The sequence below is a fragment of the Moschus berezovskii genome, chromosome 1 (genome assembly GCF_049115385.1).
Source record: "Moschus berezovskii isolate FMDL1 chromosome 1, NW_MosBer_1.0, whole genome shotgun sequence".
NCBI classification, from domain to species: domain Eukaryota; kingdom Metazoa; phylum Chordata; class Mammalia; order Artiodactyla; family Moschidae; genus Moschus; species Moschus berezovskii.
Genome location: NC_142460.1, coordinates 34,566,707 through 34,594,609, shown reverse-complemented (window position 1 = coordinate 34,594,609; position 27,903 = coordinate 34,566,707). Strand labels below are relative to the sequence as shown.

At 38.7% G+C, this 27,903-nt stretch overlaps 1 pseudogene; it reads left to right on the top strand.

The window, feature by feature from the left end:
- LOC129549903 (transmembrane protein 160 pseudogene) overlaps nt 1-23,167 on the top strand; it is a 79,353-nt pseudogene extending 56,186 nt beyond the window's left edge.
- Nucleotides 23,168-27,903: the final 4,736 nt, after the last annotated feature.

The window sequence follows — 27,903 nt, the reverse complement described above, 5'->3', positions numbered from 1 at the left end:
AGATGTTATCCCTGTAAATATGCAGGCTCAGTTCAGTTCAGTTGTGTCAGACTCTTTGTGACCCCATGGACTGCAGCTTGCCAGGCTTCCTTGACCATCACTGACTCCAGGAGCTTACTCAAACTCATGTCCATCAAGTCAATGATGTCATCCAATCATCTCATCCTCTGTCATCCCCCTCTCTTCCCACCTTCAATATTTCCCAGCATAAGGGTCTTTTCAAATGAGTCAGTTCTTCGCATCAAGTGGCCAAAGTCCTGAAGTTTCAGCTTCAGCATCAGTCCTTCCAATGAATATTCAGGACTGATTTCCTTTAGGATGGACTGGTTGGATCTCCTTGCAGTCTAAGGGACTCTAAAGAGTCTTCAAAAGCATCAGTTCTTCAGTGCTCAGCTTTCTTTATAATCCAGCTCTCACATCCATACATGACTACTGGAAAAACCATAGCCTTGACTAGACCAACATTTGTTGGCAAAGTAATGTCTCTGTTTTTTAATATGCTGTCTAGGTTGCTCATAGCTTTTCTTCCAAGGAGCAAGCATATTTTAATTTCGTGGCTTCAGTTACCATCAGCAGTGATTTTAGTGAATAGTGAAAGTCGCTCAGTCGTGTCTGACTCTTTGCAACCCCATGGGCTATACAGTCCATGGAATTCTCCAGGCCATAATACTGTAGTGGGTAGCCTTTCCCTTCTCCATTGGATCTTCCCAACAGTGATTTTGGATCCCCCCAAAATAAAGTCTGTCACTGTTTACACTGTTTCCCCAGCTATTTGTCATGAAGTGATGGGACTGGGTGGCATGATCTTAGTTTTCTGAATGTTGAGTTTTAAGCCTACTTTTTCACTCTCCTCTTTAACTTTCATCAAGGGACTCTTTAGTTCTTTTTTGCTTTCTGCCATAATGGTGAATGTCATCTGCATATCTGAGGTAATTGATATTTCTCCCAGCAATCTTGATTCCAGCTTGTACTTCATCCAGCCCAGCGTTTCTCATAATGTACTCTGCATATAAATTAAATCACCAGGGCGACAATATGCAGCCTTGATGTACTCCTTTCCCGATTTGGAACCAGTCTGTTGCTCCTTTCCAGTTGTAACTGTTGCTTCCTGGTCTGCATATGGATTTCTCAAGAGGCAAGTCAGGTGGTCTGGTAGTCCCATCTCTTGAAGAATTTTCCACAGTTTGTTGTGATCCACTCAGTCAAAGGCTTTGGTGTAGTCAATAAAGCAGAAGTAGATGTTTTTCTGGAACTCTCTTGCTTTTTTGATGATCCGTTGAATGTTGGCAATGTGCTCTCTGGTTCCTCTGCCTTTTCTAAATCCAGCTTGAACATCTGGAAGTTCACTGTTCACATACTATTGAAGCCTGGCTTGAAGAATTTCGAGTATTACTTTGCTATCGTGTGAGATGAGAGTGATTGTGCAGTAGTTTGAGCATTCTTTGGCATTGCCTTTCTTTGGGATTGGAATGAAAGCTGACCTCTTCCAGTCCTGTGGCCACTGCTGTATTTTCCAAATTTGCTGATATATTGTGTACAGCACTTTTGCAGCATTAACTTTCAGGATTTGAAACAGCTCAACTGGAATTCCATCACCTCTACTAGCTTTGTTTGTAGTGATGCTTCCTAAGGCCTACTTGACTTCACATTCCAAGATGTCTGGCTCTAGGTGAGTGATCACACTGTCATGATCATCTGGGTCGTGAAGATCTTTTTTGTACAGTTCTCTGTATTCTTGCCACCTCTTCTTAATATCTTCTGCTTCTGTTAGGTCCTTTTTGTGCCCATCTTTGCATGAAATATTCCTCTGGTATATCTAATTTTCTTAAATCTCAAGTCTTTCCTATTCTATTTTCTTCCTCCTGTACTGCAGGCAGATTCTTTACCAAGAAAGTTATGAGAGAAGTCCTAATCTCTCCTTACCCTTGAAGTTTCCTCTTAGTAAGTTTTCTATCCACTGACCCATACCCTGCTGCTTGATTATAAATTTCTATTTGGTCATCTTGAATTGGGACTGGGGCTCAGTTCAATGTTGAGGTCTCTTTCCCACTATTGCAATAGTTTTTCTGAACAATATCTGCTTTGACCACAATAACATATATTCTGTGGTTTTCTTTGACATCCTCTGTCATTTGCATTAGCATTTTAAGGGATCAAATATATCCTGAAGTAAATGATATCATTCAAATTGATATGACCCCATGGTTATTATAGGTTTTGTTTGTTTGTTCTAATAAAAAAAAAAAAAACATAATCAACGATCTAAATGTTGTTGTTCAGTTGCCCAGTCATGTCTGACTCTTATCAACCCCGTAGACTGCAGCACGCCAGGCCTCCCTGTCCCTCACCATCTCCTGAAGTCTACCCAAGTTCATGTCCATTGCATTGGTGATGCCATCCAGCTATCTCATCATCTGATGCCCTCTTTTCCTTCTGTCCTCTATATTTCCCAGCATTAGGGACTTTTCCAATGAGTTTACTGATAGCATCAGATGACCAAAATACTGGAGCTTCAACTTCAGCATCAGTCCTTACAAGTATTCAGGGTTGATTTAACTTAAGATTGACTGGTTTGATCTCCTTGCTGTCCAGGGGACTTTCCAGAGTCTTCCCCAGTACCACAGTTCAAAGACATCAATTATTTGGCCTAAATGTTATTGTATTACAAAACATGCTTCGAGAAATGCTTCTCTATGCAAATTACTTATATTTGTGCTAGTGAAACAAGAGCTCAGATTCAGAGAAAATTACCATTTCTCTGACTTCTGGTCCTGATAATGACTTCCCTAATACATTGGAGCTTTCCTTGAACCCATAAATCAGAGGATTAGCTCCCTAGACTTAATTTTGTTTACTCAAATACTTTTATTGAAAATATTCATATTTATTGTGAATAAGTTACACCATCTTAAAATCATTCAACAAGTCAACCTGAGAGCACGTGTATGGTGATTTATACATAATATTTAGAGAAAATGTTTTAAAACAAGTCTTTGGGGACTTGTAAGTGTCTAGAACCTCCAGGTCATCCCATGAAGCTAATCTTCATTGATTTTAAAAATGTGTTTTCCATTTGAATCATTAATATTTATTTTCACATGTCACAGTTTATCTCAATATTTTCAAGTGTCTTTGAGGTCAGTATGCAATCACTCAACATCATTCTAACATAGGCCCTCTAGTGTGGTGAAAGTGCTGTAACTTCTGGGTTAGCTATTTTCTGTGCCATGAAATGAATCCTAGATTTAAAAAACCAGGACAAGGGAGTTCAAGTCCTTGCTTAGCCAATCATCAGTTAATTCCACTGAGTCTAAGTTTTTTTCATTGGCTAAAGCTTTACCTGACTCACTAAGCTATGAATTTCAAAACAAGCCTGATACATAAATGTTTTTAATAAATCCAAAAATATTCTACAAACTTAACTTACTGTCCAGTGTTTATGTGAACCATCTGTGCCCTATATCTTAAGAGAAGTTCTATTTTTTTGAGTTACACATATCCTATATTGTATTACCAGAATCCAAAGGGTTATTGAAAATACCAATAAAACTGAGTTAGAAATAAAACAAGAAAGATTAAAGTACATTTTACAGGATAAATACACTAGAAAGGAAGTATTTCTCATTAATATTTGTATCTTTACTTAGAAACAAGCAGGATGATCTCCATTAGAATATATTCAATGAATTTAAGTTGGGCTAAACTATGGGAGGAAAAGAGACAACAAGCTTTGCAAACAGTGTTATATTAATAACTTTAGTGATTTGATCTTTCCTTTCTTATATTTTCTACATTCACGAACTTAAGTGGTCTCCCTTTGTTTCCATGTGTAAAGATTTCATCAAAGGAACTAATAAACATTTTTAGATGCTTTGTCATTTTAAAGAAATTAGCACAAGAAAAAAATGTGAGAATTTGTATATAGGGAGTAAAATTGTTTTTGAGAACTTAGATATTAAGAATCTAATCACTTCCTGAATGTCATGAAAGTATCCATGGGAGCTTGTCTCATCTCCATGTGGATGGCTTTATCAAAGCACAAATTATATATATATATATATATATATATATATACACCCAGTAGCTCAGCAGTAAAGAATCCACTTGCAATTCAGGGGATGTATGAGATGCGGGTTCCATCCTTGGAATGGAAAGATTCCCTGTGGGAGGAAATGACAACACACTCCAGTAGTCTTGCCTGGAGAATCCCATGGACAAAGGAGCCTGGCAGGCTACCATCCATAGGGTCGCAAAGAGTCGGACATGACTGAAGCAACTTAGCACGCAAGCACACACAGATATGATGATTGTGCAAGCTCAGTCGTGTCCGACTCTTTGTGCCCCTGTGGACTGTAGCCCACCAAGCTCTTCTGTTTGTAGGGTTTTCCAGGCAAGAATACTGGAGTGTGTTGCCATTTCCTTCTCCAACAGATATGTATACACATATATATTTGTATATATCCTTAACTTTGGGGAAAATACAATTGTCTAGACATGTATTGTACAATACAGTAGCCACTAGTTACCTGTGGTTATTTTAAATTTAAAATTTTGAAAATTAACTAAAATGTAAAAATCAGTTCCTCAGCTGCACTGGCTACTTTTCAAGTATTTAATAACCAAGTGTGGCTAGTGGTTAGAATTGTATAGCACCAATTATAGAACATTTCTATGACTGCAGGAAGTTCTCATATTCACTTCTGGTCTGGTTAGAAAAAAAAAGAGGTAAAAAAACACACAACAAACATCATTTCCATTCAGTTATCAGGCGAAAACCTTTAATATTCTCATACAGAATCTTAGTTTTTAAAATCTTAATCATGTAAATTTCTACTTATTAATTGATATTGTATATTGTGCATTGTGCTATATAAAAATGAAAATGTGAGACACATTTACATTATTATATATAAAAATCATAGGTTCCATTTTTCTATATGTGCATGAAATACACTATGTATTTTAATCTGGGTTACCAATAGTATTTTGTAAAAACGGAGATGGCTCATGCTTTTAAAAAAATGACTAGAGGAGTGACTAATACAAGGCTGTCACTCAATAAACATTTCCTTTTCTTTCATTTTAAAGAAAACAAACAAGTACAAAAACTCATGAAACTGACATTACATGTATAGCCAGCTAATTATCAAATATAAATTCTTTAAGTCTTTTCTTCCATGCTTCATTATACTTCCACAATATTTATTTATTAAACTTAGACTCGCAAAAGTGAATTAAGTTCATTTGAAAGAATTGTGGAATATTCTCCCTAACATGTTTTTTTTTACCCTCCACCTACTCCTTCTTGTGAAAGAGAATAGAGACTTGTATTCATTTTAGCATAACTCTACACTGTTCAGTTATCAAACTGTGTGAAGTAGCATGATAAGCAGCTAACTAAGACATTTCTATACTCAGAAATTCCCTCTTCAAAATCCCAGACACTGACATTGCAAGCAATTTTTATTTGGCTGCTCAGTGCTTCATTCATGAGGAGTTCAGCACTATTCTTTATTCATATGTCTGATAAACTAAAATAAACAGGCAACTTTTCTTGCAACTTGAGATGATGACATGCTTCAAGCTCTTCTGGTTTAGGTGAAAAAGGAATGGACACTAGAAAAGACACAGAGATTATTTCTTTGCATGTGTGCATGACCATGTGTGCTCAAACAAGCACATCACACCACACACATACACTACACACACAAGCAATTGTTCCTTTTAATATAACTTTGAAGAATTTTAAATTCTTTTCTTATCGGTGGCTTAACTGTCCTAGTCTTGTCACAATGAATAACATTTAAGTCACTACATTGATGATGTCCAACACAGTCTTGTCTAAGCTTTAAAAGTTTGTGAGTTTAATCCTGGAATAAATTCTTCACTTTGAACTCAAGGTTTTCAGTTTTTGTTTTTCAATTGAATACTGTTTACCTTGTTGAGTCGTCTGTCTTTCACATCACTATTGTCTGACTTTCTAAAATTGGAACTAATGTGGGCCTTTGATACATCTCACTTGTCACTTCTCTCCATACTGAGGCTTTTCTTCTCTTGTTATAATTTGTCTTCATTCTTCAAGACAGTTCTTTATCCAAGTAGCTGTCTTCCACGCCTCTCCATAACGGTTGACCTTGTAGATTTAGTTTTCTATCTGGTCATTTAGGGAACAATTTGTGCTGTAGGAAAATTATGTCCCCGATTTTCTATGACAACTGTATTATTTTATCAAGCCAAATACTAGCAGGTTTGTCAGGTATGGTTTTCTTCCTGTGATCCAGGCTGATTTTCTTTAAACAATTCATCACTCTCTGAATGCCCTGTTTTCTCAGCTCTGATGAGCATTTCCTATTATTTTCAGTGTATCTGAATTTATTCTGAAAAAAAAAAAAACACTTGTATTTTCTTAGTGAAAATACTAGATGTTTCTACAATTATATATTCTTATATATCCTAATCTTTATTGTAGTAACTCTATGTTATGTTTTTAAAGGGTTTCAGAATTGACAAAGTATTTTCATGCATATTATTTCACTTAAATTTACTCTTTTTATATAGCTTGAGAACATGCGTACTAAGTCACTTCAGTCGTGATCCTATGGACTCTTTGATCCTATGGACTGCAGCCCACCAGGCTCCTCTGTCCATGGGATTCTCCAGGTAAGAATACTGGAGTCTATTGCCTTGCCCTCCTCCAAATGATCTTCCTGACCCAAGGATCAAACCCATATCTCTTGTGTCTCCTACATTGGCAGGTGGGATCTTTACCAGTAGCACCACCTGGGAAGCCCTCTTATATGGGTTATTAAACAGCAAAGGAGGCCTTCAGTCAGTTGTGTTAAAAGATGATGTATGACAGAAAACCACAAAATTCTGTAAAGCAATTATCCTTCAATCTAAAAAAATTAAAGTGGCAAAAAACTGATAATTTCAGAAAAAGGCAGAATAATTTCAGGAAAACTATATAAGAATGAATAGTTTTTAAGAATTTTATTTAACTTATTTTATGAAGGGCCCAGGAAATGTTACGTTGATTCAAAAGAGAATACAAAAGGTAGACACATTTATATATCAGAAATATTCAAATAAATATATACATGGGGGCAAAGTTGGATTTTTCTACATGGTGGGAGAAACTGAACTATCAGTCTGGAATTTTCATATTAATCAATTAATTGCAAGTTACTATTGTAAAATAGCTCAAAGAGAATAGAAGACAAGAATCAAATAACTCAGAAGTATAACCCCGCATAATTGTCCTTTGGAGTATAAATTTTATTCTATGAATTGAATAGTGATGCTTGGTAATAATAATAACTCCCAACTTAACCTACATATGTATTAGTCAAAACAGCTGTTAATATATTACAAATCAAATTTTACCCTGTTTTATGTCCAAGTCAGATACTAATGAGCCAGCATTTTAACTGTATTTTATTTTTTTCATTAAGAGAGGTCAGACTAACAATGCAACTCCAGAAAATCTTCAAGCAAGGAGTTTGCTAAATGATAAGCTATGGCAACTTATTGTGACCTCACTGAGTAAGAGGTGGGCCATGAGGAAGTGATTCTCTTAGCTTATAGGGCATCATGATGGATCCTGGTGCAGCCTAGGATAATGGACTCATCAATGCTAGTCTCAGTTCAGTTCAGTTCAGTTGCTCAGTCGTGTCTGACTCTTTGCGACAGCATGGACTGCAGCCCGCCAGGCTTCCCTGTCCATCACCAACTCCCGGAGCTTGCTCAAACTCATGTCCATCAAGTCGGTGAGGGCAGACAGAATGCTGGTCTCAAGCAGTTTCATTTGAGTCTTAAAGAATGGTGCCAAAGGAGCAAGATCTGAGACCACATTCCTCCAGACCTGGAAGACAATATGAACTGTAGGCAAATCCAAAACTTGAGGTTATGTGTAGCTGTGGCTAAGAGCATACTCAATCTTAAGGTCTCTCTCTTTTACTGTAGGCATGTAGTTGATTTACAATGTTGTGTTAGCTTCAGGTATACAGCAAAGTGAATCAGTTTTATATATATATGTGTGTATATATATATATATATATAAACACATACACACACCTATAGCCACTCCTTCTATTAAGATTCTTTTTGATATAGGTCATTACAGACTATTGTGTAGCATTCCCTGTGCTATACAGTAGGTTCTTATTGATTATATATAGTAGGGTGTATATGTCAATTCCAACACCCAATTTTTAATCCTGGCATCTCTTTAAGCATCCAGTTGCAACACTGAACTTTATCTTTTACAAACAAGAGACCTTTGAAGATCTGGAGAGATTCTAGGGTCCTGGTGCCCAAGTTCACAGCCTGCAACTGTGCAGAGTTACGAGTTCGTAATGAGTGAGAAGACAGTAGGGAGAAAGTCAATGGTGACCTCAGATCTGTGCCTTCATATATGTAATACTTATCTGCAACAAATCTAGACAGTGTATTAAAAAGTAAAGACATTACTTTCCTGACAAAGGTCCATGTAGTTAAAGCTATGGTTTTTCCAGTAGTCAAGTATGGATGTGAGCATTGGACAACAAAGAACACTGAGCGCCTAAGAACTGATGCTTTTGAACTGTGATGTTAAACAAGACTCTTGAGAGTCCCTTGGACTGCACGGAGATCAAACCAGTAAATCTTAATGAATCCTGAATCTTCACTAGAAAGTTTGATGCTGAAGTTGAAGCTCCAATACTTTGGCCACCTCACGCCAAGAAGTGACTCATTAGAAAAGACCCTGATGCTGGACAAGATTAAAGGCAGGAGGAAAAGGGGATGACAGAGGATGAGAGGTTGGATGACATCACCAACTCAATGGACATGAATTTGAGCAAGCTCTGGGAGTTGAAGGATAGGGAAGCCTAGTGTTGTGCAGTCAAGGGGGTCGCAAAGAGTTAGACACAACTGAGTGACTAAACAACAACAATACAATTTCTTCATGAATTTTAATTTCCTGACTTGTAAAAGCTTGATTTGACTTAAAAGCAATTCACATTATCATAAGTTTAACATCCTTGGTTTATAAGAGAAAAAGAAAAGCTAAAGATTGTGTATGTACAATTTCAACTTCTTTAGATTGTACAAATAGTTTTGTATTAATGGGGATAATCACTTCACTAATTGATGTTCAGTTAACATGAAACTACTCGATCTTATTCTTGGACTGAGAGCCCAATATGGACATTCACTTGTCCTGAAAATAGTCTGTTAATTTTATTATTATGCACTATGGAATCGTAGTGAAAAATACAGTCCAATAGAATTTTGCTTCCACAATTTAATATCTGTGTGACTCTGTGCAAATCATTCAATACTTGTAAGACATAGATTCCTCATATGTAAAAAGAAAATTAAAACAGTACTTGCTTTTAAATATTTGTTATAACAATTGAATAAGTAGTCCACATAAAAACACAGAAACTACCATAAAGTTAAGTTAAAAAAAAAAACCTTATCTCCATAAATTAAGTATTATTTCAATTACTTGTTTCCTAAATCTAGCCAGCTTCAGGCACTTTAAGGGGAAGTTGGCATTTTGAACACTCTTATAAAAGGGCATGGTGCTTAATCTCTCTTTTGATAACACCCTGTTATACATATATGAATAGTTGATATAGTTAAGATTGACAAAGTTAAGATTCAAAAGTCTTGGGCAGTTATTTGGCCATCATAGATATGCAGTGCATTCACTGCAGTTAAAAACAAAAAGACATTGTTAGAAAAAGAAAAAAGACATTGTTAAAATTCCCTGGTGGCTCAGAGGTTAAAGCGTCTGCCTCCAATGCGGGAGACCCGGGTTCAATCCCTGGGTCGGGAAGATCCCCTGGAGAAGGAAACGGTAACCCACTCCAGTATTCTTGCCTGGAGAATCCCATGGACGGAGAAGCCTGGTAGGCTACAGTCCACGGGGTGGCATAGAGTCGGACACGACTGAGCGATGGAACGGAACGGAAATGTTTCTTATAAATCAAAACATATCATCAGTTCAGTTCAGTCGCTCAGTCGTGTCCGACTCTTTGCGACCCCATGAATCACAGCACGCCAGGCCTCCCTGTCTATCACCAACTCCTGGAGTTCACTCAAACTCATGTCCACAGAGTCGGTGATGCCATCCAGCCATCTCATTCTCAGTCGTCCCCTTCTCCTCCCGCCCTCAACCTTTCCCAGCATCAGAGTCTTTTCCAGTGAGTCAACTCGTCACATGAGGTGGCCAAAGTATTGCAGTTTCAGCTTTAGCATCAGTCCTTCCAATGAACACCCAGGATGATAGATCTCCTTTAGAATGAACTGGTTGGATCTCCTTGCAGTACAAGGGGCTCTCAAAATAGTTTAATCAATTCTTACTGCTACTAAGCCTTTATGAACATGGAATTGACAAATTTCTGAAATCTTTCACCTCCAGTCTCTTTAAAATGGAGTTTGAATGCATAAATTCTTCATGACAAACCAATGATGGAAAGGTGAACCTTTCCATGCCATGAAATCTTCCCTGAACCCAAATCACCCAGATCAGTTCTCATCCTCCATGTTTTTACAATGTGAATAGGGACCTGCTCGACTCTCAGGCAGAGAACCTTTTCAGAAGGGCACTTGCCTTAGCCTCTCCCTTTAATGTATTGAAGAACCCCCAAGTTATTGGCCAAAGGGTAGAATAAAGTTACACTGTGTTACCCAGAGTGAAATCATTTTCAAAATAAATTATTAAGTGCTCTGGTGTCACCACTGATTAATTTTCAATGGCATTTTTGAGCTCTCTGATGATCTGAATGAAAGTATAATATGTCCTTGAGATCCCACAGGCATGGGAGCTCTGATATCTACACAAAGTTAATGACCAGAGGATGACTCCAGGGTCTAAACAGACACCTGTCACAGTGAATAAAATTTGGTACCCAGAGTGATATTGTATCTTTGACAGGTATAATTCAGGGTATGTCATGGTTCCCATAAGTTTTGGGTGCACATTTCTAGAAAGCAGACTTAAGCATCACAAAACCTAAGTCTTTCAATTTATAATCCTGTTTACCATCTGAACCTCACACAAAGGCTTTCTCACATGGAAGGAGAAATATACTTTTGCAAAACCCTTTCATCTTGGATGACTTTCTTGGCAAATGATTTCATTTCTATCATTAAAATTTTCATTATCCAATGCACTTTCTGTTGTGTTTTCAACTTTTACATTTTAATGAATCTCAACTCTTCTTAACACAGTCTGAGTCTTTATTTCAAGATTTTTCCATGTGTTTACTTATATGCTGTTGCTCTTCAGACTTAGTCTATAGATGGCAGCCGTAACTCATACCACATACTTAATTCTTAAAAAATAAAATGTTTTCATTTTTACATTATTTTTGCAATCCACATGCTCTTTTCTCTTTTCCACAAATCCTCTTCACTTTTGTCCTATGAGTTTCTATGTTCTTTTGATAAAGTTTAATTTTTAAAATAGTCTTGGTTTTGCTATTAGTTTACCCCAAAATTCAATCTTATCATCAAGGATTATGTCTCTATATACTTAAATCTGTTCCACATTACTTTTTCTTCTAAAGTCTGTGCAGCTTAAATATAAACTGAATTTTCCTTATTTCCATGAAAAGGAGACATTTAAGAAACATGTATAATTATTTGCATGTTTGTTTGTAAACTGAAGAAATTAAAGTTCTCAGTACACACACTGTAATCATGAAATGACAGAGAAATTATTCTAAGAAATATATAAACTCCATTTTAGATTTAAAGCTTGGACTGCTTCATCGGCACAGGATTGTATTTATGAAGATAATGATGGCAAACTCAATTTTTGTTAAACTCAATCCTTTACATTTTTTTTCACAATTTTTGATGTTCTCTAACCTAGTGACGAGTTGACTCACTGGAAAAGAGTCTAATGCTAGAAGGGAATGCGCGTGGGAGGAGACGGGGACAACAGAGAATGAGATGGCTGGATGGCATCACTGACTCGATGGACATGAGTTTGAGTGAACTCCGGGAGTTGGTGATGGACAGGGAGGCCTGGCGTGCTGTGATTCATGGCGTCGCAAAGAGTAGGACACGACTGAGCGACTGAACTGAACTGAACTGAACTGAACCTAGTGACATATATATATTTTTCAGACATGCATTTCTCAGATATATCAAGTGACCACTCATCAACAGTTTCAAACACTGGATTGTAGGATGAAAAAACCTCAGAGGAAGCCCCAGAGATGTAGCGTATTTATGTTCAGGCCCATCATTTCAAGGTGGAAATCACTTCAATGGGAAACGTATTAGGTTCAGTCACTAGTACTGGAAGATTTTGGACTTAGTTTTAAACATTAGCTAATAATTCTAAACATGTCTATGTCTGAGAGAACCTGGGGATGAATATTTGATATGGTTTCAAATTTCCTTCAAAGCCACTCATTTCAGTTCAGTTACTCAGTCGTCTCCGACTCTTTGTGACCCCATGAATTGCAGCACACCAGGCCTCCCTGTCCTTCACCAACTCCCAGAGTTCACCCAAACTCATGTCCATCAACATCCAGCCATCTCATCCTCTGTCGTCCCCTTCTCCTCCTGCCACCAATCCCTCCCAGCATCAGAATCTTTTCCAATGAGTCAACTCTTCACATGAGATGGCCAAAGTATTGGCGTCAAAGCCACTAGACAACTATATAACCAAGGTACTAATGCACATATCCTATATATAGTATTATGAAGCATATATAGTTTAAAAATAATACATATGTAGTATACAACCTGTTACTATCTAGATTGTGGCAGTGTGTGACCTTATCGCAGTGGCTTTTCTTGTTGCAGAGCATGGGCTCTAGGGAGCCCAGGCTTTAGTAGTTGCAGTAGGTGGGCTCAGTAGTTGTAGCTCCCAAGCTCTAGAGCACAGGCTTGATGGTTGTGGTGGGCGGGCTTAATTGCTCCAAGGCATGTGGGATCTTCCCAGGTCAAGGACTGAACCTGAGTCTCCTGCATTAGCAGGTAGATTCTTCACCACTGAGCCACCAGGGAAACCCCTTCATCATTCTTTTTATTAGGTTTGAGTGTATATATATGTATTTTTTTTTCTACTAGAGACATAGGGAGACATAGGGAGGCATATTGAGTGAAGCTTTCTTTATTGGGGTAGGAGGGACAGAAAGTGATTGAGAAAGGTTGTAATGTTATTGGAAAATGTTTCAGGAAGATGCAAATAAATACATGCATATATATATATATATATATATATATATGACATTACTTTGCCAACAAAGGTCTCTATAGCCAAAGCTACAGTTTTTCCAGTAGTTACATATGGATGTGAGACTTGGACCATAAAGAAAGCTGAGTGCTGAAGAATTGATGCTTTTGAACTGTGGTGTTGGAGAAGACTCTTGAGAGTTCCTTGGACTGTAAGGAGATCAAATCAGTAAATCCTAAAGAAGATCAACAGTGAATATTCATTGGAAGGACTGATGCTGAAGTTGACGCTCCAATATTTTGGCAACTTGATGCAAAGAACTGACTCATTGGGGAAGACCCTGATGCTGAGCAAGATTGAGGCAGGAGGAGAGGGGACGACAGAGCATGAGATAGTTAGATGGCACCACCAACTCGATAGACATGAGTTTGAACAAGCACCAGGAGTTGGTTTTGGACAGGGAAGCCTGGCATGCTGCTATTCACAGGTTGCAAAGAGTAGGACATGTCTGAGTGACTGAACTGAACTGATATGTCTAAGACATTAAATGTGGCATAAAATTTCATAATGTTTAGAAATCTTATAACAACTATTTAAAAAACTAGCTTCATTTTATAAGGCATAAATAAATAAAGGCTAAATTAAACTAGGCTATATCTTCAAATTGTAAATTCAAAGCTAAATTTAATTAGAAATAAAGATATTAGTAGTATTCATCACTTGGATTATCTATGTTCTGGCTGCCCTCCACACCTTCTGAAAAACAAGATTTTACTGAACATTCTATTTTGGAGTAAGTGTTTATCAGTTAAAACAATTGAAAATAAATGTTATCTTTTACATGGGGGAATAAATTCGCTTATTTTTTAAAAATAAATATTTATTTATTTATTTGGCTACACCGGGTCTTAGTTTAGACAAATTAGCTATTTTTTTGACAAACCATTCCATGCAGGTATATTAGAAAGCATAGTAAAACCTACAAAAGAAATTAAAGAGAAAAAATTCCATTTATTTATTCTATTATGACTCACAGTCTTAAAATATCAGTTAATTCAGGATTAATGATAGCATCCAAATGAGTTGCTTTTTTTCACCAACACACAAGAAGCTGGCTGAACTTTTCCAAGGTGGAAAAAATAAATTAAAAAAAAAAAAGAGAATCTTTTGGAAGACAGTCCATCTCCAGTTCGGGAGTAAATAGTTATGGAATTTTCATTCTGAGAGGAAACACAGAAGCTCAGGTCGTGGAGGACTGCAGTGGCTCATAGAATCAGCAGTCCCTGACTGGTCTAGCTTCCCCCAGGGTTTCGCTGCCCATGGAAACCACCTGTTCTGTCTGAATGATGGAAGAATAGGAGCTGAGGAGACTCCCAAGCACAGACCACGCAGAGGGAGTTGGATACCCAGCTCCCTCCGCGTAATTGAATGCTCTGTCTCTACGTCAGTTTGTAGCAAATGCACCTCCCAAATGTCATGAAGACAGAGAGATGCCTCTTCACTCCGAGTTTGTCAGACCTTCTGAAAGATGGTTGGAATGTACGAATAATTTTTCCACAGAATTTAAAAAATATAGAGTATTATCAAAAATCGCATTCAAATTACGGAGACGCTAACTGGCTAACTGCTAGCTTGATGTAAACGAGTCTGAGTCTTTGAAACTTTTCCTAAGTATGTACAATGGTTAATATAAGTGGAAGCTAAATAAATTTTAAAAATTAAAGATACATTTTCTGTTCCAGCTTTCTTGTATCTGAGTGATGGTGAATAAGTATGATTTTTCACAGCATTACAACTAGTATCAGTGATTTTTCTGTATTTATTGCATACCCACTATGTGCCTAGGATTCTTTTTCAGCTCACATTTTAAAAGATGACGATTTTTTTTTATTTAGGTTATATTTTCAACACTCTGGATGCTTAAAGGACAAATTTATTGATTATGTATTTAAATTAAACTAAGATCCCAACAGGATTGAGTAATCCTTTTTATCAATTCTGTGACATATGATTTTGAGAATTCCACTGATGGATGCACTTTTAAATCCCAAACAAGTTTTCAGAAAATGCTGATGAATTTTGAGGGAAAGCGCTTTGAGCAGAAAAGGAACATTCAGATGTCAAACTGGTTATGTGGGAGGGACCTGTACTAATAAGCTCAAAGCAGGACTAGGACCTAGTATGTCATTCTGACTTCATTCTGAGTCTGAAGTCCCACATGAGGGCTTTTGTTTCCTGCTCAAAGGGAGTGTAGTACAAAGAGAAGCTCTTTTGAGACACTTATGGGTTTTTGTTTTTCTGAACAACGCCCCTAACAACAAAAGCTTCAGTATAACGGAGAGAAACTCCAGCATCCTGGCAACACTCTTGTCCGTGAGACAGAGAGTGAGATGAGCCAGGACAGTGGAGGCTGGGCTATGATAAGTGGACTCTAGTTACAGATACTAAATAGAAACTCAGGGTTCAAGTCAACACTAAACCTATGTCACTAGTGGATTTAGCTACAAAGACATCTCTGCTCCCTTGAGTCGTGTCTGACTCTTTGTGACCCTACGGATTGCAGTCCCACCAGGCTCCTCTGTCCATGGGATTCTCCAGGCAAGAATGCTGGACTGGGTTGCCATGCCCTCCTCCAGGGGACCTTCCCAACACAGGGATTGAACCCTGAATTCCAGGGGGATTCTTTACCACTGAGCCACCTGGGAAGCCCTCCCTTATTACCAAGGAAAAACAAAACTATGCAAGAGATTTTTTTTTTTTTTTTTGTGGGAGAGAGATATGTAAAACAATTTTCTGACTGATTATAATATCTTGAATGCATATAATTTAAATATAATGCCTCTATCTGGCTAGTAAATATCAACCTATCCTCTGCCAGCCTATTTACCTATGTATTATCTATGTATCTATTGTCTGCCTACCTATCATCTATCTGTCCAACATCTTCCTTGGTAAAAGTTCAATATCACATGCCAGAGGAAAAACTTACAAAAGTGTAAACTTACTTCCAATATACTTAGGTTATTCATTTGGAAAGTAGTTTAAAGATATCTCAAATTTATTCGGGGAGCTGCTAATAAATATAGTATGCTAGGTGATTCATATGGATGACCCATTGTATTCTGACCACACTTTAATGAGACACATAACATTTTTACAATTTTACAAAACAGGGAAACTGAGAATAAGAGGGTCTAAGAAATGAGATCCAGATCACATAGGTAAGAGTGAGTGTTGCCAGCATACATGATGATCTCCTTTGTTTATAAATGCCATGCCACTTGCAATCAACCTAACAAAGCTGCAAAATATTTGTATAGTGTCATATTTTGTTAGCAAAAAAAAAGGGTCAGGCTGATTTTTCTTTGTTTTTTAAAAATACAGATGTAAATGTTTCCCAAATGACTAATTCTGAGAAGAGCATACACATTTTTTATAAATCCTAGACATATTGATAGTGAGTGTACAAATTTTGTTAATAAACTATTGCTTCTTCCAAAAGGACAAATATTTGTCGACAATAAAATATCATGTAGATTCAAGGAGTAATGTCTTCACATATAAAGATCTCCTCTTCCCATTTTTCTTTTGGGCTCCAAAATCACTGCAGCCATAGTGACTGCAACCATGAAATTAAAAGATGCTTACTCCTTGGAAGAGTAGTTATGACCAACCTAGACAGCATATTAAAAAGCAGAGACATTACTTTGCAAACAAAGATCCATCTAGTCAAGGCTATGGTTTTTCCAGTAGTCATGTATGGATGTGAGAGTTGGCCTAAAAAGAAAGCTGATCGCCACAGAATTGATGCTTTTGAACTGTGGTGTTGGAGAAGACTCTTGGGAGTCCCTTGGACAGCAAGGAGATCCAACCAGTCCATCCTAAAGGAAATTAGTCCTGAATATTCATTGGAGGGACTGATGTTGAAGCTAAAACTCCAAAACTTTGGCTACCTGATGTGAAGAACTAACTCACTGAAAAAGACCCTGATGCTAGGAAAGATTGAAGGTGGGAGGAGAAGGGGACAACAGAGGATAAGATGGTTGGATGGCATCACCGACTTGATGGACATGAGTTTGAGTAAACTCCTGGAGTTGGTGATGGACAGGGAAGTCTGGTGTACTTCAGTCCATGGGGTCACAAAGAGTTGGATATGACTGAGCGACTGGAGTGAACTGATTAGAGAAATGAGGGCTTCCCAGGTGATGATAGTGGTAAAGAACCTGCATAATAATGCAGGCGATGTTAAGAGAAGTGAGTTCAATCCCAGGGTCAGGAAGATCCCCTGGAGGAGGGCTTGGCAATCCACTCCTGTATTCTTCCCTGGAGAATCTTATGGACAGAGAAGCCTGGTGGGCTACGGTCCATAAAGTTGCCAAGAGACAGACCCGACAGACGCGACTTAGCACAACACATTAGACAAATGAAAATATTCCCGAGATTGTGACCACTTGGGTTTAACGTGATATTCAGTGTGATAGCTGGTATATATATTCCTTTTGTTATTGAAGGTTATTTTAGAAGGAAGAGAAGAGTAGTGATGCTAAGGAGGAAAATATTGAAAGAAATCACATTACAAGGGGAAAATGGTGGAGGTAAAAGGGGGCTTTCAATAATTAAGATACATTTTATCATGGGTTGAAAGACCAGAATGAGAAATGAATTAATGAAAAGAATCAAAATATGCACTATAAATGTTACAAAATTGATTTTTGAAAGGTCTATTCAAGTAATGTATTAAGTTTAAAAATCACTTGAAAAATAATTTTTAAGTGAGGATTTAACAGTAGTAATTAAAACTTAGGAACTTGGAATATTGATTTCCAAAAGAGATTCTCAGGGTCTCATGTCTGGATTAACTGTAAATAAGCCAGAGTTTTGTTTGTTTGTTTTTTTTTCCTTTTTTCTCCACCATTAAGAAATACACTGTCCATTTGTTCTGACAGAATATACCAAAAAAAAAGCAAAACAAAAACATAAAAAACAACAAAGCCAGAGAGGATTAAACATTCACGACAAATAGAATATTATTTTCATATGATGTGACATTAGAATTATTTTGAAAACATGAAATCAATAAGCAGTTTTAAGAAGCTGTAAGAGGGAATTTATAAATTCTTTTTTGTTGTTCAAAGGCTGTAGCTCCCGATATCTGAACCATAACCACACATCGACCCAAACACAGGTGCCTCTTGTCTTTTGCCTGGTACGCTTGTTCCAAAGTGCCTCTGTGCCACTAAATTATGAGTATAGTGAAATATTGCAATCTCTATTTTGTTATCCCTGAAGGCCCTGATAAAAGGTGAATTGCCTTAGCGCTAGGTAGTGTTCCTTTTACATGCACTGTTTTTAGGGAAAAAATAAAATCTGAGAAGTTAGGAGGCAGAAGTTAAAAATAGCTTAGAGAGCAATTTCATCACCTACAAAATAATAAAGCAGAATGCCAGACTATGAATACAACATACTTGTATGTTCTTACAACCAGGCGGTGATAGACCTTGCATCCCAACCACACTGAACTTCAAATCCTACAGGATTCTACATTATCTCTCACCTCACCCTTCACTCTCTCTAGATTCCAAGTTGTTTAAGAATTGCTCCTGTTGTTTTGCATTCTATTAGAAATAAGGTAATTTAAAACAACTCTTAGTATTGAATGGTGAATGTCTATATTGTGGTTTATATTTGTTATGTAAACCTCAGTAAGTTAAGCTATTTGCTTTGTCTTCTATTCTTAGGTGTGTTGGGTTGACTCTGAATATTAACTCTACTGCTTCTAAATAGGATGACAAATGATATCACTTTTTATTTTTAACTTTTTATTTTATATTGGAGTAGAGGCAATTAACAATGTTGTCATAGCTTCAGGTTTCATAGTTTCATAGCAAAGGGCCTGAGCCATACATATACAAGTATCCATTCTACCCCAAACTCTCCTTGCATCCAGTCTGCCACATAATATTGAGCAGAATTCCCTAACGATACAGTAGGTCCGTGTTGGTTTTCTATTTTAAATATAGCAGACAGTACATGTAGATTCCATATTCCCTAACTGATGTCACCTTAGCTCCGGAGAAAAGGGTTTGGTAACTTGAGCTCCCTCTGGTGTCTGTCTAGTCCCTTTTGCAGTAACTAAACGTGACAGAAAAAAAAAATTCAATTTTAAAATATCAACTTTTATAATAAAAACTTCTATAAAATAGCAACAATAACTTAAATTTTTACATAGCCTTCCATAAGAAGTGAGCATGACTTTTAAGTTAATTTGGAACAAGGAAACAGGCATTCTTATGATAGACATTTAATATCCAGAGACTGTTGTTTGCTAGAAATAAGATAAGACAAATGTAATTTTGGAATAGTCCTTTGAATTTTTGCCATTCAAATCTCTAGACTCTGTAAAAATTGGTTTCTTATCGATAAGAGTTGATGCTAAAATTTGTATTTAATAGGTGAGCTCTTTAGTATCACTATCAATAATATTAAATCAAAGCTATATATCCAAAAAGAACACTGTGTTTAACCATGTTTGTTTCCCCTCAAAAGCCTTCATTTAAGTGGAGAGAAAATTTCAGGAAACTAAAAAAATCACAAGTTTTATAAACTTTGTAAAAGTCTGTCATATGATTTAAGAAAGGTAAGAGGTGACAGCTTATAATTACATGGAAGACAATCTATATCCTAATGTTTTATTTTTATTATTTCTTTAAGCTCTCTGATGCGAATGAGTACTTTTAAACCTACTTGACTTTTTAATATTAATGTTGTAGGATCAGTCATGAACATTTCCACAGGATTTGATATCCCAAATCTTAGACATGGAAATATATTTTGCTCAATCTTTAATTTTTAAAAATTAAAAAATGCCCAGATAACCAACAAGGACCCACTGTATAGCACATGGAACTCTACTCAGTGTTTTGTGTCAGCCTGAATGGGAGGGGAATTTAGAGGAGAGTGGATATATGCATGGTTGAGTCTTTGCTGTTCACCTGAAACTGTCATGGCATTGTTAATTGGCTATCAGTTCAGTTCAGTTCAGTTGCTCAGTTGTGTCCGACTCCTTGCAAACCTATGAACTGTAGCACACCAGGCCTCCCTGTCCATCACCAACTCCCAGAGCCTATACCCCAATACAAAATAAAAAGTTAAAAAAAATCTACCTAGTAAATTGCCTATTAGTGCACTATGTTGTTTCATTCCTTTCCCTGTTTCCATAAAGACACATGCCCATACATTTAATATTCAAGAAATGTTTATTATCTTAACTTACCAGTTATACAGTTTTAGGACTTTCTGCTCCATATGTATGCAGCATGTAATTATAAATATATACTTAATATAATTTATGTATTTACATGATTGTATATTTATATACATGATGTACCCTTATGTGTGTGTGTATGCTCAGTCACTCAGTTGTGTCTGATTCTTTGCAAATCCATGGACTGTAACCTGCCAGGCTCCTCTCTTCACTGTATTCTCCAGGCCAGAATACTGGAGTGGGTTGCTATTTCCTATTCCAGAGGATCTTCCTGACCCAGGGATTGAACCCCGTCTCTTGAGTCTCTTGCATTGGCAGGTGGATTCTTTACCACTGTGCCACCTGGGAAGTGTACCTTTATATAGACTACTAATATTTATGTAAATTATATACATAAAATATATATTATAAGACTAATCACTGATAATTCTCATATGTGATTATTACACATGCAGAGTAAATAATCAAAAAATAAAAAAAAGTAAATAATCAAAGTTGGATAAAATATTCAGAAGGCAAAATATATATTTTGGATACAAATATAATTCCCTACAATTAAATAGAATTATTTTGTAAGAATCTGGTTATGTTTAGCTTTCATAATAATCCAACTTCAGAATAGAAAGTAATTAGAAGAAAAGATTAAAAAAATAAAAAGAAAACAACGGATGATGACTGTCTAGAGATTAGCCAAACTACTTCACGGTTCTTCTGCCTTGTCATAAATTTTGTTTAGCCAAGCAGCCTGCAGTGACCATAAACTGACACTAACCCCTCATCTTAGCACCTATACTAGATAGACCACAATGCGATGTCAGAACTAAAGTTCAGTTCCGGCTATGATTCTTTAATGGACTTCCCTGATAGCTTTGCTGATAAAAATCCACCTGCAACAAGGGAGACCTCGGTTTGATTCCTGGGTCAGGAAGATCCCCTGGAGAAGGGATCGGCTACCCACTCGAATATTCTTGGGCATCCTTGGTGGCTCAGACAGTAAAGAATCTTCCTGCAATGCAGGGGACCTGGGTTCAGTCCCTGGGTTGGGAAGATCCCCTGGAGGAGGGCTTGGCAACCCACTCCTGTATTCTTGCCTGGAGAATTCCATGAACAGAGGAGCTTGGCAGGATACAGTCCATGAGGTCATAAAGAGTCCGACACAACTGAGTGACTAAGCATGCACACAGACATGATTCCTTAACAGTCTTCATGATCAACCGTCTCCCCTGCCTCCCAGTGCCTTCTTCAAATGTGCCTCTTAGATAAGACCTCCCAGTAACTTAGGAAAACCCTGCTCTTCTGCTCTGAATTGACCAATCAGGTCTCAGCCTAGTGATCCCAAAGCACTGCTGCTGCTGCTGCTGCTGCTGCTGTCACTTCAGTCGTGTCCAACTCTGTGTGACCCCATAGACGGAATCCCACCAGGCTCCCCCGTCCCTGGGATTCTCCAGGCAAGAACACTGGAGTGGGTTGCCATTTCCTTCTCCAATGTGTGAAAGTGGAAAGTGAAAAGTGAAAGTGAAGTCGCTCAGTCCTGTCCGACCCTTAGCGACCCCACGGACTGCAGCCTACCAGGCTGCTCCATCCATGGGATTTTCTAGGCAAGAGTACTGGAGTGGCTTGCCATTGCCTTCTCCGCCCACAGCACTATAGCCCCTAATAAAGACATATGCTCTATGTGTGTGAGTGTTAATCACTCAGTCGTCCAACTCTTTGTGACCCCATGGACCGTAGCCCACCAGCCTCCTCTCTCCATGGAACTCTCCAGGCAAGAATACTGGAATGGGTTGCCATTCCCTCCTCCAATGTACTCTATAGATAAGCACATTTTTGTTTAGTTTCTAAGTTGTGTCCGACTCCTTCCTAATCCCGTGGACTGTAGCCCACCAGGCGCCTCTGTCTATGGGATTTTCCAGGCAAGAATACTGGAGTGGGTTGCCACTTTCTTCTCCAGGGGATCTTCCAGACCCAGGGATTGAACCCCTGTCTCCTGAATTGGCAGGTTCTTTACCCTTGAGCCACCTGTACCTATATCACATGATCCTTGGTAACTTACTTGATTGCCATTTTAAAAGAGGTAAATGTATGCAAAGCTATTTCATATAATAGAAATAATTCATAAGTCTTCTCATCAAGGTGGGTGAAGTTTAAAATTTAAAAAAAAAATTTAAGCTGCCCGCCTTGCCCGACTCCGCTTCCGGGGGCGGGGGGGGGGGCACTGCTGCCGCCTCCGAGGCCCCCGGGCGGGGGTGCCAGGAGGTCCTTTGCCCCTGGCCACGGCCCCCGCGCTGGGGCTTCGCCGCCGCCCGTGTCTGAGCTGGACCATGCAGACGCCTGGCTCCTCCAGAAGGCGCATGAGACAGCCTTCCTTTCGTGGTTCCGCAATGGCCTCCTGGCATCGGGCATCGGGGTCATCTCCTTCATGCAGAGCTACATGGGCCGGGAGGCCGCCTACGGCTTCTTCCTGCTGGGTGGCCTGTGCATGGTGTGGGGCGGCGCCTCCTACGTGCTGGGCCTGGCGGCGCTGTGGCGGCCAGTGCAGCTCTCGGTGGGGGGGCGCGGCCGTGGGCGTGGGGGCTGTGCTGGCCGCCAGCCTGCTCCGGGCTTGCGCCGTCGGCCTCTACATGGGCCAGCTGGAGCTGGACGTAGAACTGGTACCCGAGGATGATGGAACCGCGGCGGCTGAAGGGCCCGACGAGGCGGGCCGGCCTTCACCTGAGTGAGCCACGAGGAACCGGGCCGGGCGCTGGCCAGCCCGGCCCAGAGGACCGGGACATTAAAACTTGACCCTTCCCACGCTCATTTAAAAAGTATTTTAAAATAAATAAATAAAATTAAAAAAAAAAAAAAAGACCAAATAAACCAGAATCTGAACTTGTGTCAACTACTGCAAAATATTAAAATATGCCTGGTCAAGACAGAAATCTAAAGTTCCTTAGTAAAACAATGCCAGTATTGTAGTTCTTAGGTACATTTAAGAAACTCTGCTAAAATAAAACAAAACAAAGAAAACAAACAAGGAGAATACATTTTCTTCCTTTGAGAATATATAGTTATCTATGAAAAAAATACAAGTGCTCTCAATAAATGTGTTTGCTTCTTAGGTCAACTAGTAAGAAAATCATCTTCAGGTCTCCTATGTGTTAGTTGTTCAGTTATGTCCATCTTTGCGACCCCATGAACTGTAATGTGCCAGGCTCTTCCGTCCATGGAATTCTCCAGGCAAGAATGCTGGAGTTGGTAGCCATTCCCTCCACCGAGGGATCTTCCTGACCCAGCGATCGAACCTAGGCCTTCCGCACTGCTGGCATATTCTTTACCATCTGAGCCACCAGGGAAGCCCCCAGATCTCCTAGTGGGAAGAATAAACTTGAGTTGAATATCTCCTTTGGTTCTTTCTCTTCCTAAGACTCCAGTCACCATCTCTTTCTAGGAATAGCAGCAGGTAATGAACAGATAGGAGCTCTTTTTAGCATCAGGAGGAAGTCTGAGATGCTCCAGTTGACAGGGAGATTGTACTGAGATATTTGAAAAGAGAGAGCTTTGGAAAGACTAACTGGTCGAAAAGTTTTACCCTTTTCTGGTAAAAACAAAAAACAAAACAATACTTCTCTGTTAGACCTGCAGACTCTAATCTCTAATTTGCACACGTTCATTTGAAGCCTGATATTGTAGTAAGCAACATGATGTACCTGGACTCAATTTTTGCATTTTTTTAGACTAAGGAAGTTATATAGAGCATAGGGATCTCAGGGAAGGAAATGTAATTTATTCATCTTTCATGGATCACTAATTAATAAGTTATGCTGTTCTTCTAGATTACTATGCTGAATCACCAAAGACATATGAAAGATACCAACTTAACAATACTTCCCACATGTCCAGGCGTGAGAGACAGGAACATGCATCAGTTCAGTTCAGTTCAGTTCAGTTCAGTCGTTCAGTCGTGTCCGACTCTTTGCGACCCCATGCACGCCAGGCCTCCCTGTCCATCACCAACTCCCGGAGTTCACTCCAACTCATGTCCATTGAGCTGGTGATGCCATCCAGCCGTCTCATTCTCTGTCTTCTCCGTCTCCTCCCGTCCCCAATCCCTCCCAGCATCAGAGTCTTTTCCAGTGAGTCAACTCATCGCATGAGGTGGCCAAAGTATTGGAGTTTCAGTTTTAGCGTCAGTCGTTCCAATGAACACCCAGGATTGATCTCCTCTAGAATGGACTGGTTGGATCTCCTTGCAGTCCAAGGGACTCTCAAGAGTCTTCTCCAGTACCACAGTTCAAAAACATCAATTCTTCGGCGATCAGCTTTCTTCACAGTCACATGCATACACAAATAGATTTCCATTACTATTAGCAAGAAACCACAATTCCGGTAGAAGGCAAATGTCCTTAATTGTGCACGGGGATGACCCAGAGGGAGGATATGGGGAGGAGGGAGGTGGGAGGGGGGTTCAAGAAGGGGAACACATGTACACCCGGGGCGGATTCATATCAATGTATGGCAAAACCTACCGATATAATATTGTAAAGTAATTAGCCTCCTGGAGAAGGCAATGGCAAGCCACTCCAGTACTCTTGCCTAGAAAATCGCATGGACAGAGGAGCCTGGTAGGCTGCAGTCCATGGGGTCGCTACTAGTTGGACACGACTGAGCGACTTCACTTTCACTTTTCACTTTCACACATTGGAGGAGGAAATGGCAACCTACTCCAGTGTTCTTGCCTGGAGAATCCCAGGGACGGCAGAGCCTGGTTGGCTGCCGTCTTTGGGGTCGCACAGAGTCGGACACGACTGAAGCGACTTAGCAGCAGCAGCAGCAGTAGCAGCAATTAGCCTCCAATAAAAAAAAAAATAGACATAAATGTGGCACTTATTTTTTGCTTTTCTGAAAAAAGAATCTATGAATTTAAAATGCACTATATTTAGTTGTAGTACATTTAGTAATTTGTCTGTCATTATAATATTGCCTTGCATTTTTAGTTTATTTTTTTATGTTTTGTAATTCTATTTAGCCAAAAACTAACTGCTTTTTTATCATACGCAAACATATTTCAGGGTAGAAGTAGGAATATTTATATAGACTCTGTCAATGCATTTTCTCTGTTTAAGGGAAAAAAGTGCAAAATAATGGTAAAATAATGTTTGTTAAGTTCATAAACCTTCAGGTATTAATAAGTAATGGCATATGCATAACACAATATGTATATAGGATAGAGGCAATAATATATGCATTGCTAATTATTCTAACTATTTTTATTTCAAATGGCATATGGCAAGGTCCAGAAAGTTGTATAAGTCAAATGAGTGGTAAACTGAAAGGCGTTTTTTATTTCTAAGTACATAAACCTGCTTCTCCATGTAATTCTAAAAAATCATACTTATATATGATTCCAAGCTATAAAATCATGTTCATTTTTTTGTTCCAAAGTATTACATAGAATCTAGCAATCAGCTCAAGTTGTAGAGGATTTATTATACATAGCAAATAATACACAAGGAAAGATTTTCAGTGTGTATGATCTCCAATGTTTTAAAATTATATTATTTCATTTACATCACGGTTTTACTGGAAAAAAAAAAAAGACTCACTGACCATAATGCTTTTATAGTATAGATCAAACTACTCTACTCTGAATCCATTGCCAAGAGACAGACGTGCTGAAATGCAGCTGTTGACGGACCCAAAGCTACTATCATTCTGATATTTCATATATCAGAGTAATGGGTTTGAAGAACCAAATCAATTACGAGTCTTGGATGGGCAATCAAAATCCCACTGGGAAGAATGCAGGGTAGAAATTGCTTTGAACAAGTGTTCAAACTAGCAAAGGATTTGAAAAGACAGGTGCATGGATGTCACAACAAAATACCAGCTTTTCTCACAAATAATGGAACAGGATCTAGTGACCAATAATATCACTATATTAATTTCCACCCTTAAGAGTTGTGGAGCAGTATTTGTTTGAGGTTCCACCTATCTAGCTACATGTAAATATGGACAGAGATAAGAGTTGTGTATAAAATATCATTTTAAGCACAGAGCTTTCTTTTTATGCCAGTGACAGAAATATGTTTGTTCGTTTTGGTTTGAGAGAGGGCAGCATGGTGAAAGGGCATCCCTGTTAGCTCAGTTGGTAAAGAATCAGCCTGCAATGCAGGAGACCCATTTCACTTCCTGTGTCAGAAATCCCTGGAGAAGGGATTGTCTACCCACTCCTGTATTCGTGGGCTTCCCTGGTGGATCAGATGGTAAAGAAACAGCCTGCAATGTGGGAGACCTGGGCTTCTGTCCCTGGGTTGGGAAGATCCCTTGAAGGAGGGCATGGCAACCCACTCCATTATTCTTGCTGGAGAATCCCTATAGACAGAGGAGACTGGAGGGCTGGCTACAGACCACAGGATCCCAAAGACCGGGACACACCTGAGCGACTAAGCATAGCACAGCAGAGCACAGCATAGTGAGAAAGGCCTAAGTCACATGCATGACTCTCAGCATGTCACTTAATACTCTGGGCTTCTGTTTTAAGCCTACGGCCTCAGATGAGTTCTGCTGAAAAGCCTTGCAGCTATAAAGTCTTAATGATCCTGGGGCATGCTGCTGATGTACTCTCATTGTCAACATGCTATCAGAGGCTAGCTCATGGCACACAGATTGCCTAAAGGGTTGCATCTGCTTCTCGAACATCCATGCCAGACATTTCAGAGAACACACCGAAAAAGTATGGCATGTGGACCATGCCTTTTCCCTAATCTATTTGCTCTTCATTCATTTCAGAGTTCACTGCTTATTTCTTGTTTATTACAGACAGAAAATGCACTCTGGAGACACATGGCATTCTCATGTAGAACAGAATGGTCTCAAGCCATAGTCCATCCTTTGCTAAGTTGGCATTTTTAAAAAAATAATTCCTAAGATAAAAATAATAATTCCGTGGAATAAAGCCTTATTTGGCTATTATGAAATTGATTTCTGTAGATTATCATTCAACAGTTAGCGAACATCCAACCGTGCACCAGGTGCTGTCAGAAAACAATGTTTTGTCACATTTCCCACCCAGTGGGCATAATTATGATCCAAACTAGAGAGGCAAATCAAACATCACAAACCCTGACAGCTTTCCTTAACAGTGGTCATCTCTGAGCCTGATTGAAGCCTTAAGGTGATACTATGTAGCAGCTAGTCTTCCACTAGTTTATTTATCAGGCCAGATGTATCTTGAATGAAACTGCTTTCTAAAGATGTAAGAACTAATACAGTACCCATAATACATTCCGTGACAATGTTCAAAATTTCTTTACCAACTGAAGAAGAAAAGGAACATGGTGGTACGCTCGAGCATAATTTACGTTAGTGCTGCTTTAATTGTGTTTGCAGTATTCACAAGGAAGCATTCTGTTTGGATAATTACTCATCTTCGTGAAGATCAGTAATTTGGCTCACGAACACTTCAGAAAATTAC